Raw genomic sequence first — 20,819 nt, 5'->3', positions numbered from 1 at the left:
CCGCTTCCTCGGGTAGACGACGTTGTGGACCGATTGCAAGGCTCCCACTTCTTTACAACACTAGACATGGCGTCTGGGTATTGGCAAGTCCCCATACAGGAGGCAGACTAAAAAAAAACTGCCTTTTCTACAGGATACGGACTATACGAGTTCAATGTTGTCCCCTTTGGCCTCTGCAATGCCCCTGCCACTTTCCAGCGCATGATAAACAAAGTGCTAGCAAGCCAGCTCTGGAGAGTGTGCCTCGCATATCTTGACGACATCATTGTTTTCTCCAAGACCGCTGGCGACCACCTAAGGGACCTCAGAAATGTTTTCAACGCACTGGACTTAGCGAGCCTTCGCCTGCAGCCCAAGAAGTGCCGCATCGCAACCGACAGAATTAAGTACTTGGGCCACATAATCGATGGATGTTCGGCAAGACCTGACCCTAGCAATATTCAAGCAATCAAGCAAGCGATGGCACCCAAGAACGTGAAGCAGGTCCGCAGCTTCTTGGGGCTCTGCAACTACTACAGACGCTTTGTAAGAGATTTCGCCCGCATCTCACGACCATTAACCGAGCTCACCAAGACAGGCAAAGGCTGGGACTGGAGCATCGAATGCCAAAACGCCTTCGAAGAACTCAAGCAGCGCCTTACCAATTCACCAGTGCTGCGACTCTTCAACCCCGAGTTACCTGTTGAAGTCCATACGGATGCCTGCGGGTATGGGATCGGCGCAGTACTTGTGCAAAATAACGGCATGGAAGAATATGTGGTCAGTTACGCCAGCCGACATCTGAATAAGGCCGAAAGAAATTACAGCGTCACCGAACAGGAACGTCTCGCGGTAATATTCGCGGTCAGGCAATTTCGTCCGTATCTATTTGGCATACCGTTTACCATCGTCACCGATCAAGCCAGCCTGACGTGGCTCATGACCACCAAGAATCCAAGTGGACGTCTCACGCGATGGAGCTTGCTCCTTCAGGAATTCGACATCAGCCTCAAGCATCGCCCAGGTATCAAGAACTCAAACGCAGACGCGCTATCTCATTTCCCATATGACACAGAAGGCACACACTCCTTATGTGAAGATATGCCGCTCTTCCTTGCGGACGACCAGAGGGAAAGAATTGCTGAGCTCCAGATGGAAGACCATTTCTTCGGACCTATCACTGAGCACCTGAGGAACCCGAGTGAACCTGTCCTGAAAAAAACCCGCCGTACAGCATGAGCCTTCCGCTTACAAGAGGAAGTTCTGTTCAGAAGAGCAAAAGGCTTCAAGGAAGACAGGCTGGCCTTGGCAGTCCCTAAATCACTCCGCCGAGAGATTCTAGCGTCCTGTCACGACGACATAACAGCAGGGCACCTGGGCATGAAGAGAACACTAAGCAAGATCAGCCAACGCTATTTTTGGCCAAAAATGTTTGCCCACATAACCAAGTACGTCCGCTCCTGTCCAGACTGCCGAACTCGCAAGACCCCTACAGCTAAGCCATCCGGCCTGTTGCAGCCCGTCCCGCCTGCTCGGCGGCTTTTTCAGCGGCTCGGAATGGATTTCCTGGGTCCCCTGACGCAGTCCTCAAGCGGAAATCGACATGTACTCGTACTGATCGACTATCACACTAAATGGGTGGAAACCGCCGCCGTCCCCGAAGCCACAGCTGCAAGCGCCGCAAAAGCATTTTTTGAAGCAGTGGTTCTACGGCATGGGGCACCTGAACAGGTGATCACAGACCGAGGGCAACATTTTGTGGCCGACATGATCGAAGAGCTGTTCCGTCTCACTCAAACGAACCACACGCGCAAGACGGCGTATCACCCTCAGACAAATGGCCTTTGCGAACGTTTTAACCGGACACTCGCTAAAATGATCAGCCAATACGTCTCGTCCGATCACCGCGACTGGGATCAATTTCTTTCCTTCGTGACGTTCGCATACAACTCATCCGTGCATGAGACGACTGGATACTCTCCATTCTTTTTGCTGTACGGACACGAGCCAACATTGCCGATCGACGTAGCCGTAGGGGCAGCCCCGGGGGGCGCCATGGCCTGACAAGCGAGGAAACGATGCGCCGGTGGAATGACGCTAGGGAACTGGTACTAGAGCGGGAACGAAGGTCACAGGAGGCAAATAAGCTGCGGTACGATCAAACACGCCGCACGCTGCCATTAACCCCTGGTGATCTTGTTTACGTGCGTATGCCTACATCCAAACGTGGTCACACATCAAAATTTTTGCATCCTTATCACGGCCCCTTCCGCCTCCTGAGACAAACCGCAGAAAACGACTGGGAAATAAAAAGTCGCCGAGGACGTCGAGATATTGTGAACATTAACAGGATTAAGCCCTATATAGACCTGGATAGTAACCCAGAAGTCGGTTCAGAAGAACACACCCCCGTCGGGGCAGAAGACACAACAGAGCCATGCCTAGAGGCCACTGAGGACGAGCAGCCATCCGGCATCAGTAACGACGAAGAATTATTCGACGCATCGGACACGGTCCCGGACGAAGAGTTCTTTGATACATCAGACACAGTCCCGGACAACCCTGTTCCAACCAGACGCTAAAGAAGCGGCCGACGTATACTACCTCCACGAAGAGACGACTTTGTGTACTATTAGGCAAGAAGTGCGCGCGTGTGTGTGTGTGTACCTGCAACACTAAGGGAGCCTACAGGACAACACGTTACGGGACTCAACCACTCAACGCATGTGCGCAGTGCGTGTGTACGAACAAGTACTTCCACAAAAGAGTATGTGGGTACGTGTGTGCTAAGGTGAACTAGACTACGAGTGCAGTGTATTTCCAGACAGCTGGAAACTGACTTTTGTGGACAGCAGACTACATAAGACGCGGAGGTGAGCTAATGAGAGCTTGATAATTTGAAAGTAGCGACACTCTCCTCCGCGCCGCGCTTTCCTCCTCGATTCTCCTCGCGCGGCGGCGGCGAGCGCTGCGCGCGACACGCTTTTTCTCCTTGACGCCCACCGGCCGGCCGCAGCAGTGAGTGAAGCGCGAGCTTTTGGGCCAGGTCTGCGCTCCAGGAGTGCACAAAATTTTTGAAAAATTGCGAGAAAAGCATTGAGAATGCCGAAAGTAAAGTTTATGAATTGATTGGTTTCTTCTTAGAACTGTTTGAATGGGGAATACTGATAAAAACAGCTTTCAGGCGAGTTCTGTGCTACAGACACTTTTTAAGTCACATGATAAGGTTTTACTTTGTGCACCTAATCTAGTACTGCCTCTGACTTTGAGTTTGTTTTTTTAGAGCGTGAAATCTGTCACCGCGGTAAAACTTCGGAAAACGATCCAGGCTGGTGCTTTGAACTTCAAGATCGGAGAAGGTCAAAGCAGGACTTAGTCTATTTCGCTACTGTCAAGCTATCTCTCTAAACATAGTATATGTCACGTGATCAACCATGAGATTGGATTATTGGTTAATTGTACATGTATTTTGATCAATTACTGGGCCAAATTAATTGATATTTAGTCAATTGCAATTAAAATCTGAATTTTAGCTGCAACATCGAACCGTATACCGTTAAAAAGCTTAGGCCAAGTGTAATGGCACTGTGCTAGTTAGCGATCCGCGATAATCTGCGTTAATTAGTTAATTTCGTATAAAACCAAATTTTGAGCTGTTCCTTGCTGCTTCGAGGCAAGGAACAGGTTAGCCACGGCAGTCTTGATATGATGCTGATGGAGGAATTAAATAATTTTATGAGTACGCGGCCACTCTCTGACTTCGCATGTGGTTAAAAGACAGCAGGGTACACTGGGAGAAGTGGTGGGCCCTATTGCCGACACACTGATGTTCTGGGGCAAGCATGCTGTGGCCTCATGCGCTATGTAAAAGAGCGTGATTTCATTGAACGCAACAATCAAATAAACAAATTACAGGGTGCACATAGGTCTTCAACGTGCGGAAATGAGAAAGCATATAACTGCCAATTTATTAACTATCGCTATCCTATTTATCACTATATCTACCAATGCCACTATCCTATCACTAATGCCACTGTCCCTATCCGTAACGAATACTATCACCTCACTATCCGGGCCTATTACTATAATTTACTATTATTATCCGTAACAGTAACCATCATTACCTATCACTATTCATAACCATCATTATTTAATCTGATGCCGTCCCATGACCCATTGATATACTTCAATTTTCATTGACTTACGTTGTCAGTCATATCTCTATTATCTCATAATATCTGACAAGACAACTATACATTGACTTTTAATTCTTATACTTTCTTGTTTTCTCATAAATGGAGGTGGGAAAAGAGCAAGCTACAGAAATAACTGACTACTATCAGCGCGAGGTTCATGTCTCTTCGAGGAGGCTTCCTTTCCCAGTCGAAAAAAACTACAGAAAATTTTCTGATGTTACGACAGAATTTCTGTGCGGTTTTTGACGGGCAACCTGTTGTTACAACAGAACATTCTGTCGTAACATCAGAAATTTCTGTAGTTACAACAGAAAAGTTCTACAGAACTACAGACAACAGAAATATACTACAGAAAAACTACAGAACTACAGAAAAGTACTACAGAACTACAGAAAAATCTGATGGTTACGACAGAACTACAGGACTTTTTGTCGTATTTTTGACACAGTTCTGTAGTTTTTTTCGACTGGGTTACTTCAGGACAGGTCGGTGAGAGAAAATTGATGGAACTGCGTTCGGCCTGCATTTTTTTCGAGTTTGTGTAATATTGGCGGCTCAAACTGGCCTTCAGTGAAATGTAGCTAGAACATAGAGCGATGAGTTAATCACTCAGGCTAGGTGAAAAAAAAAATCTTGCATACAATAAAAATGAGTAATATGTTACAGTGTTGTTGCTCGCAAAATGTTCCCCTATTTTTACATCATAACTATAATCATTATTGATTATAGTTTCGTAAATACAGAAAATTGATGCAATGATTCCGGCTGATTTGACATCGACGGGAAAACTTTTCTCGCAATAAATGAATACGCGGAATCGCGGTTTTAGAGCTCCAGCTTTCAAAGCGAAGGTAACCTGCCAACGCCTAGAAGTCGTGGTCAAAGTGAAGCGTGTGTGATCATGTGAACACCTCCTGCACATTGGCCGTATCCCTGATAAAACGAACGCATACTTTTTAACCCACGCGTGCGTCGGAGCATGGCAAGACACATTCAAGAATTGAAAAAAAAAAAACAAATAGCCGTACGACCTAACTAGTGCAGATTACCCACAATACCTCGGGTTTACTTGCCAAAGAGTTTTCCAGGGCCAGCATTCATTGCCCCCGAGTAGCCGACGCACACTATAAGTACAAGGTGGAAAGGCTAGCATCTCTACAAGCCCGAATTTTGATTTTTAGTGAAGGAAGCCAGGGATCCTAGCATAATCGCGACAAATGCAATCGAGAGACTGTAACTTTTGAGTTATCTCTGACAGCAAAAAGCAGATTATAGCGCCCTATTTCTGACTGTACAGAAGTCGAAGCGTGTGAAATGAAGGAGCCTTGGAGCCTCGCAGAATATTCAGCATGCTGCAGAAGACAACCTTATTTTTATACAATGAACATGCTGCCGCCACAAAAATATTGAGGAGCAAGCAGGAATAAAAAGCGCAGCGTCAGGTGACGCGTTATTACGGGGAGTGAGAAAGGCACCCGACGTCGCAAACAACTCTGTTCTTTCTAGGAATAAACGTGTTTCGACTAATCTTGTGAATCCATTGACTAGTGCGCAAGCCGTCACGCTTGCCTTGAGGTATCATGAATACCGCATAACCATCTTCAGGCCGCTTTCTGCAGTTTTACGCGCAACAGCACGGCAGAGAGCTTGCACTCTGCAATAAAAGCACAGCGCGCAATATTCGCTCGCCGAGAATAGGAGAAAAATGGCGCGAAGGAAAAAGAAAACACAAGGAAAACGCCGGACGCGCGTTGGTTTCCAAGGGCAACGGCAGGGAGACCAATCGTCGCTCAGGAAATTGGGCGGAGAGCCGGCCTTCAGCGAAGGGGCGAGGAGGAGGCGAGGAGGTAGCGCGGCGGCGGCAAAGTTCAATCGTTGGCGTAACTTTCAAAGTATCAAAGGATTTTAATGAGAGCGGGCTACTACCGCCCTCTCCCTACAGTGACGCCACCTACGGCGAATCGCGAGCAGTGACAGTGACAACCAACGTTAATAGAACTAAGATCAGTTGCCAAACTGAGAGCTGTTTCGCGGCGCCGCCACAGCTGGCTGCTTTGAGTGGCGCTGCAGTTCTACCACGCTCTCGTCGGCCCGAACGTGGGTTGAACCGTTGAACACGTGCAGTGCGGGCAGCATGAGTACAGTGCGTTCCCGACTCGGCTGCGGCAGTGATTGTTTTTTGTGCTCCCTGCTAGCATGCAAAGTTGAAGGGGCTACAGTATAACCATGCCGACGTGCTACGTGCCGGGCTGTGCGAGCGGTTACAAGAGCGACAACACAGCGAGGTGTTTTTTCTCGACTCCGCGTGACGCGGATCTCCGTGCGGCATGGGACCGCGCGATTCCGCGTGTTGACAGGAAACTTTCTGACAAATCACGTGTGTGCGATCTTCATTTCTACGACGAAGACATACTGAAGACGTACAGTCATATTATTAATGGCAAGGAAGTAAAAATCGATAGGGGCAAATGGAACCTCGCTGAAGGATGTGTACCGAAGGTTTTCCCTAACTGACAAGCGCTCATTTGTCCCTGGAGTGCTCAAGCACCCTTCAAGCTCCCTGACTGAACTGGTGACTGGCATCAAGTCAGTGGTCGAGCGACAAAGACAGAAAAAGTTTTTGGAAATCTGTTCTGTACCTGCTTTTGAGCAGGAAGCTACCCCGAATAGGTTGTAGCCTGCACAGTTCGCTGTGCAAGTGGTGAAGTTTTATTTGGTAATGCGGATGCATTTTTACACACGATTCCTATCCGAGAGGAGCAATGTGAGTAGTCAGGTTAAAAATGCAAGAAGTCTCGCCTGCTGTAATTTGTGCATTCAGTAAAGTGTGAAAAAGTGCTGTGAATAAATTGTAAAATTACATTTACTTGTTTGTCTATCTGTAGCCCACTGCGTGAAAGGTCGCAAAAAAAAAAAAGAACTTGCGACGCGGGCGCAGGCCAGTAACGATAAACCCACAGTTAGGAATCCCAAAAAGGCTAAATTTTATTGTCTAGAGTTGTTGGCGTCTAACCTCCTGTGTAAGCTCTCTTTTGCTGGAAGAAAGAAATCGACAACTCAAGAAGCAGAAGTTCGCTCTTTTCGCGGCACAGATGCGCGCGGCGCTCGGCTAAAAGTCACATGCATGCTTATTGACGAAATGAATGCAATGCGCAAAATTCGCTTATTCCGTTAAACTGCACCACAGACAATGCGGCTCTTTGCTGCAAAAGCGCTGGTAATTTTTTTTTTTTGTTGTTAAAAATATGCACATGCATGCGGTTGAGCAGAAACTGCAGAAACATACTTCGAACTGACGATGAACCTTGCAATGATCATATCTCTAACAGTATTGCGCATTTCTTTATGCCACTTCGGGGAAGAAACTAGCAAAACAACTTTCCTTAAAAAAAAAACAGCGGTAGCGTTGCCTGAGCAGCGCTCACCTGTATCGCTCGAGTTGCTGCAGTAAAGTTTTGCAGCATGCTCGGCACACACGGTTCAGACTTGATTGGTGACTGTGAGTAATTAACAATAAGTACGGCATTTAGGACACCAAGTAATTTAACATTCCCGAATGCTACATGCTACGCTGAACGGCCGGGCCCGCAGCGTTTGATTGTGCTTCGACAGCGGCCAAGCAGCGGCTAGATAGAGCCTGTTTCGACGGCAGCGCCACCTCGCGTTAAAATTGACGCGCCGCTTAAGCAGCATGGAGAACCCGGAGAGTTTGGCAACTGATCTTAGTTCTATTAGCGTTGGTGACAACTACTGAAACAGTGTTTCGCAGTAACGTTGGACAGTGCATCATCAAAGGACGATCATCGCATGTGCAGTATGTAGTATTGCAAATTCTGTGTTTTCTTTTATTATAACTTTGTATAAGTTAACTGACTGAGATTGTGAGTGAGGACACTCACCATTGTTGTGTACCGGGAAGGAATGTAGCGCAGCACCGCCATCTATGTGCCATAACTGAAAATCAAATTATGAGAGCAGCCTGCGCTGATGTCCGACAGGTAGAGCCACAGCTCTAACTATATTCGTTGAAGGAAAGAAGCCAACAGTCGGCGAGGCCAAGGAAAGCGTTGGGGATGGTACTTTTTTTATGTCTTTTTTTTAATGTTTACTTCGATAATCACAGAAATTAGTAATGTAATCTGTTTAGGGGAAAGATAATTAAACACAAAGTAGAAGAAAAAACAACGTGCCGATGGTGGGAACCGAACCCACGACCTCCGAATATCGCGTCCGGTGCGACCTACTTTTCTGATAGTACCTAGATAGTACCTACTTTTCTGAAGTACCTATGGTACTTTTTTTATGTCTTTTTTTTTAATGTTTACTTCGATAATCACAGAAATTAGTAATGTAATCTGTTTAGGGGAAAGATAATTAAACACAAAGTAGAAGAAAAAACAACGTGCCGATGGTGGGAACCGAACCCACGACCTCCGAATATCGCGTCCGGAAGAGCACCGGACGCGATATTCGGAGGTCGTGGGTTCGGTTCCCACCATCGGCACGTTGTTTTTTCTTCTACTTTGTGTTTAATTATCTTTCCCCTAAACAGATTACATTACTAATTTCTGTGATTATCGAAGTAAACATTAAAAAAAAGACATAAAAAAAGTACCATCCCCAACGCTTTCCTTGGCCTCGCCGACTGTTGGCTTCTTTCCTTCATGTATCATAACGAGCACCCTCATTCCCCCTTAATTGTTCTGCTTATATTCGTTGAATTTAGATTATTGCATTATCTCTCAGTTTGCTGGCCGCAACGATTATGTAATATGAGGGAATATGAGGGCTTGCAGTTATGACGAGGCGAGTAGAGCCTCGGAGAGTAAAGAGGTTTCAGCCTGCGCTACCAAATAATGTAGCGCAATATAGGAGGACAGTTTAGTTACATGAGGCCTCGAGGAGGGATTAAGAATGAAGAGGAAGAAACTCGCACATAGAGTAAAGCAGGTTTGATAGGGAAGGGCAGCCGGGAGCCAAAGGAGTACGTCGAGGCGCGGGGCTACCGGGAAGAGTAGGAGTAAACACCTCCCCTTCCGTCAGCTTGCCGTGGTCTAGCGTTGTGGCACTGATAGCTATCAGAAGCCCTCACTGCTCCGATGGATCGCGGCTTAGTTAGGGTAGCTTAGCGGGTCCGGTATCGCGGACCTCGGCGTAGCGGCACTGGTGTACCACCAGACGAGCTCTCGCTTCCCTCAGTTAGCGGTTCAGCCCCCTACCCCTACGCCCCCCTGTCGGACTCACGCTGCGCGCTCCCTCGAAAACGTCGATCTGGGTGTCTGCGTGTTCAGTATACTTGTTCCCAGCGTGTCAAGCGAAAATCGTACTCGCGACAAGGCATCCCATCGGGAGAGGCCATGAGCAGAAGCTGCGACGAAGCCAAGATCTCACAGTCGCCGTGCGTCAAGATTATTTCGGTACACACTGAAAGGAAACAGAAATGGTTGCTCTTGCTGGGACAGGGCTAGCAGGGGCCAAACGGAGGCGTATTCGAAAATGAACTATACAAAAGGAAAGCCCTTTCAAAAGGGCTCCCTATTTCGTCTACACTTCACTTGAAGTCACTACAAATACTCACAGTAAGATTACGAAAAAATAATCGAGATCGCTGAACAATAGCGCGCCGATGCAGAAAAAAAAAATTCCAAACAATCTGTAACGAGGGGGCAGCGGTGCAATGAGTTGGCGAGGCAAGTACGGAATGCAACACTTGCTTTGCGCTGTGTTTCGCAGTACTCACGAAAGTTTGGAGAAAGCTGCAGGGATGCGTGCCACCCAATCTATCACCCAACCTTTTTTGCAGAATCCATTTCAGTCCGGTCGATCTGAAACAATGCGATGCAAACGAACCTTTCGCCATCGCCGCTGCGCGACAAAGTTGAAAACAAAAATAAAAAAAAAGAAAAAGAAAAGCTCCTGGGTCTGAGAGTAAGCGCAAGCAAAACACAAAAATGGTTGGTTGGTTGGTTGGTTGGTTGGTTGGTTGGTTGGTTGGTTGGTTGGTTGGTTGGTTGGTTGGTTGGTTGGTTGGTTGGTTGGTTGGTTGGTTGGTTGGTTGGTTGGTTGGTTGGTTGGTTGGTTGGTTGGTTGGTTGGTTGGTTGGTTGGTTGGTTGGTTGGTTGGTTGGTTGGTTGGTTGGTTGGTTGGTTGGTTGGTTGGTTGGTTGGTTGGTTGGTTGGTTGGTTGGTTGGTTGGTTGGTTGGTTGGTTGGTTGGTTGGTTGGTTGGTTGGTTGGTTGGTTGGTTGGTTGGTTGGTTGGTTGGTTGGTTGGTTGGTTGGTTGGTTGGTTGGTTGGTTGGTTGGTTGGTTGGTTGGTTGGTTGGTTGGTTGGTTGGTTGGTTGGTTGGTTGGTTGGTTGGTTGGTTGGTTGGTTGGTTGGTTGGTTGGTTGGTTGGTTGGTTGGTTGGTTGGTTGGTTGGTTGGTTGGTTGGTTGGTTGGTTGGTTGGTTGGTTGGTTGGTTGGTTGGTTGGTTGGTTGGTTGGTTGGTTGGTTGGTTGGTTGGTTGGTTGGTTGGTTGGTTGGTTGGTTGGTTGGTTGGTTGGTTGGTTGGTTGGTTGGTTGGTTGGTTGGTTGGTTGGTTGGTTGGTTGGTTGGTTGGTTGGTTGGTTGGTTGGTTGGTTGGTTGGTTGGTTGGTTGGTTGGTTGGTTGGTTGGTTGGTTGGTTGGTTGGTTGGTTGGTTGGTTGGTTGGTTGGTTGGTTGGTTGGTTGGTTGGTTGGTTGGTTGGTTGGTTGGTTGGTTGGTTGGTTGGTTGGTTGGTTGGTTGGTTGGTTGGTTGGTTGGTTGGTTGGTTGGTTGGTTGGTTGGTTGGTTGGTTGGTTGGTTGGTTGGTTGGTTGGTTGGTTGGTTGGTTGGTTGGTTGGTTGGTTGGTTGGTTGGTTGGTTGGTTGGTTGGTTGGTTGGTTGGTTGGTTGGTTGGTTGGTTGGTTGGTTGGTTGGTTGGTTGGTTGGTTGGTTGGTTGGTTGGTTGGTTGGTTGGTTGGTTGGTTGGTTGGTTGGTTGGTTGGTTGGTTGGTTGGTTGGTTGGTTGGTTGGTTGGTTGGTTGGTTGGTTGGTTGGTTGGTTGGTTGGTTGGTTGGTTGGTTGGTTGGTTGGTTGGTTGGTTGGTTGGTTGGTTGGTTGGTTGGTTGGTTGGTTGGTTGGTTGGTTGGTTGGTTGGTTGGTTGGTTGGTTGGTTGGTTGGTTGGTTGGTTGGTTGGTTGGTTGGTTGGTTGGTTGGTTGGTTGGTTGGTTGGTTGGTTGGTTGGTTGGTTGGTTGGTTGGTTGGTTGGTTGGTTGGTTGGTTGGTTGGTTGGTTGGTTGGTTGGTTGGTTGGTTGGTTGGTTGGTTGGTTGGTTGGTTGGTTGGTTGGTTGGTTGGTTGGTTGGTTGGTTGGTTGGTTGGTTGGTTGGTTGGTTGGTTGGTTGGTTGGTTGGTTGGTTGGTTGGTTGGTTGGTTGGTTGGTTGGTTGGTTGGTTGGTTGGTTGGTTGGTTGGTTGGTTGGTTGGTTGGTTGGTTGGTTGGTTGGTTGGTTGGTTGGTTGGTTGGTTGGTTGGTTGGTTGGTTGGTTGGTTGGTTGGTTGGTTGGTTGGTTGGTTGGTTGGTTGGTTGGTTGGTTGGTTGGTTGGTTGGTTGGTTGGTTGGTTGGTTGGTTGGTTGGTTGGTTGGTTGGTTGGTTGGTTGGTTGGTTGGTTGGTTGGTTGGTTGGTTGGTTGGTTGGTTGGTTGGTTGGTTGGTTGGTTGGTTGGTTGGTTGGTTGGTTGGTTGGTTGGTTGGTTGGTTGGTTGGTTGGTTGGTTGGTTGGTTGGTTGGTTGGTTGGTTGGTTGGTTGGTTGGTTGGTTGGTTGGTTGGTTGGTTGGTTGGTTGGTTGGTTGGTTGGTTGGTTGGTTGGTTGGTTGGTTGGTTGGTTGGTTGGTTGGTTGGTTGGTTGGTTGGTTGGTTGGTTGGTTGGTTGGTTGGTTGGTTGGTTGGTTGGTTGGTTGGTTGGTTGGTTGGTTGGTTGGTTGGTTGGTTGGTTGGTTGGTTGGTTGGTTGGTTGGTTGGTTGGTTGGTTGGTTGGTTGGTTGGTTGGTGTCTTTGGGTTATTCTTGGGGGGGGGGATACCGGACACGGGTTATGCCGGCCTTAATTCGCGGCGGCACTCTTGGTGTCCACAAAAATGAACAGTTTATTACCTCACATCCGCCAGATTACAAACTATTCCTCCTCGCCTACCTTCTTTCTTCTCGCGCATGCGCAGCCACGGCCGGTCTCGAGGGAGAGAGCGCGCGCTCTTTCTTACGGCCTTCTCAATCGCCGCGTGAACAATGGGAGAGAGAGAGAGAGAAAACTTTTAATGAGCATAAAAATCACTAAGAATTCGCAGGAGCTGGGTGGTCGGTGCCCCTAGTCCAGGGCTCCGCTGGCAGCAGCTGACTTGCGGACTAGCTGGATAATCCAGGCTTGCTGGTCCAGGTTGTCGCTGGTCAGGGCCGCCTCCCACTGCTCGTGTGTCGGGCATGGCACTAGTAACGTTGGGTCAGGTTTGTCCTGGCATTCCCAAGAGATGTGATAGAGTGTGGGGCTTGCACCGCACCAAGGACAATAACTCGTGTTATTTTGCGCAAAAAAACACGACACAAAAGAAACGAGGTAGACAGGACAAGCGCTTGTCCTGTCTACCTCGTTTCTTTTGCGTCGTGTTTTTTGCGCAAAATAACAGAATGTAAAGAGTGATGCGCTTGCATGCAGTTTCAGTATACACATTCGCTTGTACCTCGCAGAGATGGGCAGTCTTCGTCGGCGTAATGTTCTTGCGGCCGATGTTGTGCAGCCACTTTCTTCTTCTAACGTGTGGTTTCCTACGTGGACATAAGCCACCAACCACCGCGGGTTCGAGCGTCGCGCGAGCCGAAGCCCCGATCAGCCGTTACCACGCGCACACTGTCACACCGCAGCGCGCACTCAACCTCCACCGGGAGGAGAGCACTTCGCTGCAAGGACACAAACCACCTCCAAGTTCACGAAGCAGACGTTTATTGAAACGCCATCCTCCAGCGGCACACACACACACACACACACACACACACACACACACACACACACACACACACACACACACACACACACACAAACACACACGCGCGCGCGCGCGCGCGCACACACACATACAAAATATACAAAACGCACAAGTGACACGGAGTGCGCGCCGCAAGCACGCAAGGACGTGCTGTGATCTCTCTCTCGCAGTGACCAGAGGGTTCCTTTGAGAGAGAGTGGGCAACCACCGCAAGGTACGCCTGTCTCGGATTGTTGGATCACGATCGACAGGCTCGAGTTGCGCTCTCAGGTACGACCCGGAGCAGACGACTCGAGTACACACTGGTCTGCGCGGACAAAGGCCGGCAGACAAGAACAGTAGCGTACGCACCTTACGATGTCTCGGAGGGGTCTCTCCCTGGGCCCCGCTCGGAGGGTCGCGCGAGCGCGGCCCTCGAAGCGGTGTCGTGTTCCCGCCAAAAGGCGCCAATGAGAACAGCCACTGGGACGCCAGGGCGGAGCTGTGGCCCGAACGACAGTGACAAGTCGTCCGAGCCCCTCTCCGCCGCTTCAGGCGGGAGAAAGGGAACGAGGAGAACAACTGGAAAGCGGGCGGCGGCCGCACAAAGGGCAGCCGCAGCAAGCCCGAATCCCACATCCTCCTCTCCTTAATTGCCCTCCTACCCATCAGCGAAAGCAAGCGGCAGGTCCCCAGCATGAAGAAAAGAATGCTATCCTCACGCAACAAGTCAACTACGCTTCAGCTCCAGCCAAAAAGATCTCGAAACACAGACAATCAAGAAAGACAAACACCAAAAAGGCACACACAAAAAACAAAACAAAAAAGAGGATAAGATGACCTGAAGAATAATATGTAAAGTTCCGAATACGAAGTAAATACGAAAGTGTCAGCGGCAAAGTTCCAAAGTTCGTCGGTGCAGCACAGAGAGCCGGCGGTAACCGGTGACTCACCGCTCGTCGACTTCTGGGTGGCCAGTTGGCAGCTGCTCGCTGCAGACGATCTCCGATCACAGTCGGTGCGGGAACAGTGAACACGCGGAAGGGGGGCCCGGGCGCGGAAACTTCTCGGCGGCCATCCAAGACGCACATGTGGTGACCGCGCGGGACGTCTTTTTTTTTCGCTCAGCACACGCGGGTTTTCTTTCCACCGCGCTCAGCACACGCCGGCAAACACACACGCCGCAACGTTGTCGCCTCCGCTCCCGGGCACGCTCACCAACAGCCACGCACACACCACACAAAGTGTTACGCCGACCTTCAGCGGCAACCTGTCCCGAGCACCTTCGCAGCCTCGGCGGTCTTGGGTGAAGGGGGCATAGTCCACGCTGCTTGTCCCCCAACTACCCCAACTTCCCCTCCACACGCACCGAACACAGCCGCGCGACGGCATGCTTAATGAGCCACCGTCGCGTGTTCAAAAGGAAAGAGGAGAAAAGACGCGCTCTGCAAAAGAAAGCACTCACTGTACAATATGTGAAGCGAGAACGGAATCAAATAAACAACAAAACAAAACAAAGATGCTAGAAGAGACAAAATTCAATAACACAATAACGCACAGAGGCTGGAACTAAGCGGGACAGAAAGGGGACGGCCGACGTTGTTTCCGGGTAGGGTCCGACGAGAAAGCTCGCTCGGTGAGGCGATATGCCTTCGGGTGCGGAAAAAGTCCGCCGTCCGGCATCAAATCACACAGGTGACCGTCGCCTCAGATTGTACCGGTGCGGAGCACGCTTGCGTTCCGCCGCATCGGGTGTGCCTCGTCGCTTGCCTGTGGTGACAATGGGCACCGACGCAAGTTCGTCAGACCGCGACACATAGGCCTTCAGGTCTGCGATGTGGGCACGGCTGGCTTTCCCCGTAGGGGAATCCTCCAGCAGGTACGCGAGTGGCGACCAGACTTTGACCACTCGGTACGGACCAAGCCACTTAGGAGCGAGCGCGGCTGAGAAGCCCCTGCTCGCGTCACTAAGAGCTTGGTTGCGCTTCAGGACAAGATCGCCCACCTGAAATGTCAGGCTGCGGTGCTTGCGGTCGTACTGAACCTTCTGCTGGGCTCTGGCTGTCGCCAAACTCTGTCTTGCTCTACTGAGAGCCCGACACAGCCGGTCCCGAAGCGTTGACGCATAAGCAGAGCGGTCTGCTCGCGCCTTCTCATCCTCAGCTGCTGGCTCTGAACGACGCTAGACATCGGATTCGCCAGCTCCCTTCCGAAATTGAGGAAGGCGGGAGAGAAACCAGTTGAGCGGTTCTCAGCTGTTCGAATGGCGAACGCGAACTCACTCAAATGGTGTGCCCAGTCTTTTTGACACTCGGCAAAGGCCGTAAGCATTGGCTTGAGCGTTCTGTTGATCCGCTCGGTCAGATTAGACTGGGGATGGTAGGGTGAAGTGGTGTAGTGCTCGATTCCGAGGGAACGGCAGGTATTACCGAACACCCGAGCAGTGAAGTAGGACGCATTGTCCGTGATCAGCCGTTCCGGAAAGCCGAAGCGACAGAACACTTTCTGGAGTTTATCCAGCACCGCTCGCGCTGACACTTTTCGAAGAGGGTACAACTCGACCCACTTGGAAAAATGATCAACGACTACCATCAAGTAAATGAACCCCTGCTTGCTTCTGGGGAAAGGCCCCATCAAATCGCAGGTGGCCATCTGCCACGGACGCCCACTGTCAATTGGTTTCATCATGCCCGGTGGCTTGCCATCCTTGACTTCACCGTTTGACAGACATGGCAGGAGCGGCAATAGCGGAAAATGTCGCGCTTCATGCCGGGCCACGTCACCGATTGACTCAGTGTTGTGAAAACTTTGGAGCCACTCAGGTGACCGGCAAGTGGCTCGTCGTGAGAGAATCGCAACAGAGCGCCTCTCAGACTTTTGGGGATAACCACTTTAAATGGGTCAATGGACTCATCATCTGTGGCTATGTACTTCAGCAGGAGCCCGTCACGGTCCAGCAAATATGAGTCCCCGGGGCTCGCCGCGACACACGCTGGCTCTTGCCCCGCTGCGCCCGCTACAGTACAAGTAGCGTCACGGCGCTCCGTCTCTCTGAGACCGTCGCTAACCTCGCGACAAAAGGAGTCATTTTGCTGGGCCGTCAGTAGCTCTTTACGGCTGAACACGATTCCAGTCATCCCAGAGGGGAGCCTGTTTTCGTCCCCGCGCAGGTTAGCCGCCAAAACTTCGCTCGCTAGCTTCGGCGCATCTGGGGTGCTCACAAAGAGCCTCCCCCGTCGCCCGCTTCGCGAAGTGCTGCTTGCCTGGGTGGCGGAATGGGTAGGCCCGTTTGCGGGCGTCCCCCTCCGTGCCGATCTGTGGCTCGTCCGCTGTTTCGCCCCCTCCGCTTGCCGGCGCAAAGACACCGCTGGCGAATGGGACACGGGATACTGTCAGCTACCACGTTCGTGCTCCCCTTGCGATACTGCACCGAGAAGTCGTAATGCTGTATCAGGAGAGCCCAGCGCGCCAGCCGTCCCGCAGGCTCCCGGAGCCGCATCAGCCAGCTGAGCGCGCTGTGGTCTGTCTGCACCACTAAATGCGTTCCATCAAGGTAGACGTCAAACTTGCGCAGTGCAAACACGATGGCGAGGCATTCCTTCTCGGTAACGGAATAATTCCTTTCCGCGGGCAGCAAAGAACGACTTGCAAAGGCAAGAGGTTGCAGCACGCCATCGAATTCCTGTAGAAGAACGGCTCCTAATCCCAGATCGCTCGCGTCAGTCTGGACTACGAACTGTCTGGTCAGGTCGGGTAGCCTGAGCTGCGCTGTCTCTGCGATGGCACTAGACAGGCGGCGAAAGGATTGCTCTTGCTCAGGCCCCCATCGCCACGCAGCAGTCTTTCCCAAGAGCTTGGTCAAGGGCGCCTGCACGCGGGCACAGGACGGGATAAATGACCTATAAGAATTTGCCATTCCCAGAAAACGGCGCAGGCCGCGTACGTCCTTGGGCACAGGAAACTCGAGTATGGCTCGAAGTTTTTCCTGATCCGGCTCAATGGAGCCTTCGCCCAGCGTAAACCCAAACAACTGAACTCGGGTTCGCGCTATTTGGGCTTTTGCAGGATTCAAAGTCATCCCGGCAGCCCGTACCCTCTCGAGCACGTCGGCAATGTGGCTTTCATCAAAGGTTCGTGAATAAATCACAATGTCGTCCAGGTAGCACATGGCATGGGACCATTTCGCTTCGCCTAGGACGCGGTCCATCAGCCTCTGAAAAGTCGCAGGACCATTGCAGAGGCCAAAGGGCATGCGAGTGAACTCAAACAGCCCTCTGTGGCACGTGAACGCGGTCTTAGGCCGGTCAATGTCATCCATCTGGACCTGTAGGTAACCTTTGGAGGCATCTAGCGTGGTAAAATACCACGCACTGCCTAGGCTTCCTACGATTGAGCTGATCGTTGGGAGCGGATAGGCATCCTTGCGAGTCAGCGCATTCAGACGGCGATAATCCACACACAAGCGATGGCTGCCATCCTTTTTGGGCCCCAACACCACCGGAGACGCCCAGGCGCTGGACGAGCGACGGATAATGTCCGACGATAGCATCTCATCCAACAACCCATCAATCGCCTGCCTCTTCGCAAGGCTGACGGGTCTGGGATTGCACTTCAACGGAAGCGCTTCTCCGGTGTCGATCGCGTGGCTCACTAGTGGTACAGCCAGGTTGATCGGTTAGAGCTCGCTGCGTCAGTACGAGGAGCAAGAGCTCCTCGTACTGACGCAAAAGTACTGTCAACCGAGCCTTCTGTGTCTCATCCAAAGTTACCGCAGAGGCGGCCAGTGGATGGTGTGCGTCGTCGTACCGCGCCGCTCGCTCCCACATGGGGATGTGAACGGCATAACGCTCGACACAAGGGCAGGGCCCCGATCACTGAGCGTGGCACTCTCCGAACGTCTCGACTGCACAGGCAGATACCGACGCCGGGGGGCTAATGAACGGCTTCAGCTGGGAAAACGGTCCTTCGCGATAGCCGCCATTCGCAATGTCCACCACGATCCCGGTTTTCAGGAGAAAGTCCCTTCCGAGAATCATGGGCACACTGAGCCCAGGCAGATGAATGAAACGCGTGCGTCTCGCTCGCTCTCCCCATCTGACAGTCAGCCTCGCGACGCCAGCCGAATGGGCCTCGCCTTTCGCAAGGTTAAATGTCGAACGGCAATCCCGCAAGCGCACAGAGTGCTTTTGCAAGTGGGACAACACCTGTTCACTGAAAGAGGAGGCGCTGGCTCCTGTATCCAGTAACGCCGGAAATTCGCGGCCAGCAAGGGTGACCGAAATAAACGGCGCGGGCGCACCACCGAGGCAGCTTACCCTGTACGCAGAGGGAATTAGCAAAGCTTGGGCCGGCTGTCTCTTTACAACCGACCCCCGTCGCCGTTTTCCTGCCTCGCAGAAGGCCTGGCTACGGGGCATTCTCTAAGCATTCTCTTGCTAAGTGTCCCCTCTCTTGGCAACGGAAGCAACGCACACCAACGCGAGCTTGGCCGCGTGACAAAGGCGCGTCTCCCTGCCTGGGTCCGCTCGCTGCCCCACCGAACAAGGGCCGGTTTTTGCGAGCTTTTCCCTCCGCTGTGCTTTGGGTCGCATGGCGTCCTTCGGCACGCGAGTAAGAAAACTGTGCAGCGCAGGCTGCTCATCTTCCGTACAAGTAAGGATCCAGAGCTCTTTCGCTCAGCTCCCAAGCGTCGTTTCGCCCGCCAACGGCTGCAAAGGCAGTTTGTGCGGGTTCACGCCGGTGGGGAAGGGTCATGGCCCCTCTCCATGCGCAGCGTGGCTCAAGGGCCTCGCTTGCCGGCGGTGGCGGGCGATAGGCACGCGCGGCGAGGATGTCGCCTTGAATGCGCTTTGCCTCGGCGGCCAGCTCCTCTAGATCTCGGAATCGGCCGCCGCGCAGGTATGCCGAAAAAGTCGGATGTGCCTGCCTGATCACTCTTTCGACGCGTTCCTCGTTTGAGGCTGTTGGCTCAGCGATTGAGAAAAGGTCTTCCATCGCCCGCACAAACTCCTGGAGCGACTCGTCCGGGGCCTGTGTGCGGAGCTCCAGCTCTCGCCGCATCCTACGCTCATAGTCAGCGGGCAGGAATTCGCGCATGAATGCTACACGGAACTCCTCGACAGTCGCTGCTCGGTGGCCGGAAAGCCGGTACCACCTAGCTGCCGTGTCAGTCAGCACTGCGGGGATGATGCGTGCAAGCACACTCTCATCAGGGAGACCCATAGCTCTCTGGTAATGGGCGAGGGAATCAATGAAATCCCGGGCACTGAGAGGATCATCATAGCCGCGATACGTCGGCATGGGCAACATGACCGCGGGGTGAGACAGCTTCGGCGCGGCCGGAAGCGCCTCAACAGCCCCTGTTAGCGACTGAATCATCTGGGCAGCGCTTGTAAGCAACGCCTGCGTCCTTTCCTCAGAGGAGGTTTGGGCGGGTCGCACGAACAAAGAAGGCAAACGATCCTCCAGTTCGATGAGCGGCGCAGTCTCCGCAGGGAGTCCGGCCGACGCCTCACCGTTTACCGAGCAGAACTGACTGCTAGCGGGGCACGGCTGCTGTTGCGCGTAGCTGCCGGTAGCGGCGGCGTCGCGCGAACTGCTTCCGCCATGGGTGGAAAGCTGATACAGCGGAGGTACCTGTGTAGCGGTCCCACCACAGGGTGGTCCGGAGAAAACTCCAATGGGAGCCGAATGATCAACGTTACTCGCTGCATTGCCGTATAGCCCAATGGGGCCGGCGGCCAGCCACTGTGTTTGGCTGTTCAGAGAAGCAGCATCCAACGGATCAAACGACGCTACGACTGCGTAAGGAGCCGACATGTAGCGCGTTTGAGATTCGCTACCGTGTGCCCCGCAGGGGGCGGCAGACATGACGCAAGAGCTTGATCGTCAAGGCGACCGGCTCGGCCGATGTGCAGTCCAACTCAAAGAGCCAAGACTTTTCACGTTGGGCGCCAGTTGTGGTTTCCTACGTGGACATAAGCCACCAACCACCGCGGGTTCGAGCGTCGCGCGAGCCGAAGCCCCGATCAGCCGTTACCACGCGCACACTGTCACACCGCAGCGCGCACTCAACCTCCACCGGGAGGAGAGCACTTCGCTGCAAGGACACAAACCTCCAAGTTCACGAAGCAGACGTTTATTGAAACGCCATCCTCCAGCGACACACACACACACACACACACACACACACACACACACACACACACACACACACACACACACACACACACACACACACACACACACACACAAAATATACAAAACGCACAAGTGACACGGAGTGCGCGCCGCAAGCACGCAAGGGCGTGCTGTGATCTCTCTCGCAGTGACCAGAGGGTTCCTTTGAGAGAGAGTGGGCAACCACCGCAAGGTACGCCTGTCTCGGATCGTTGGATCACGATCGACAGGCTCGAGTTGCGCTCTCAGGTACGACCCGGAGCAGACGACTCGAGTACACACTGGTCTGCGCGGACAAAGGCCGGCAGACAAGAACAGTAGCGTACGCACCTTACGATGTCTCGGAGGGGTCTCTCCCTGGGCCCCGCTCGGAGGGTCGCGCGAGCGCGGCCCTCGAAGCGGTGTCGTGTTCCCGCCAAAAGGCGCCAATGAGAACAGCCACTCCCAC

At 51.9% G+C, this 20,819-nt stretch overlaps 1 pseudogene; it reads right to left on the bottom strand.

The window, feature by feature from the left end:
- Positions 1-5,776: 5,776 nt before the first annotated feature.
- On the bottom strand, positions 5,777-19,570 carry LOC146171651 (uncharacterized; annotated as a pseudogene).
- Positions 19,571-20,819: the final 1,249 nt, after the last annotated feature.

Source organism: Amblyomma maculatum, unplaced genomic scaffold (assembly GCF_055883805.1).
Source record: "Amblyomma maculatum isolate TAMU_Amacu unplaced genomic scaffold, ASM5588380v1 scaffold_19, whole genome shotgun sequence".
NCBI classification, from domain to species: domain Eukaryota; kingdom Metazoa; phylum Arthropoda; class Arachnida; order Ixodida; family Ixodidae; genus Amblyomma; species Amblyomma maculatum.
Note: the sequence above shows the minus strand (reverse complement) of the source record. Positions and strands in the feature narration are given on the sequence as shown.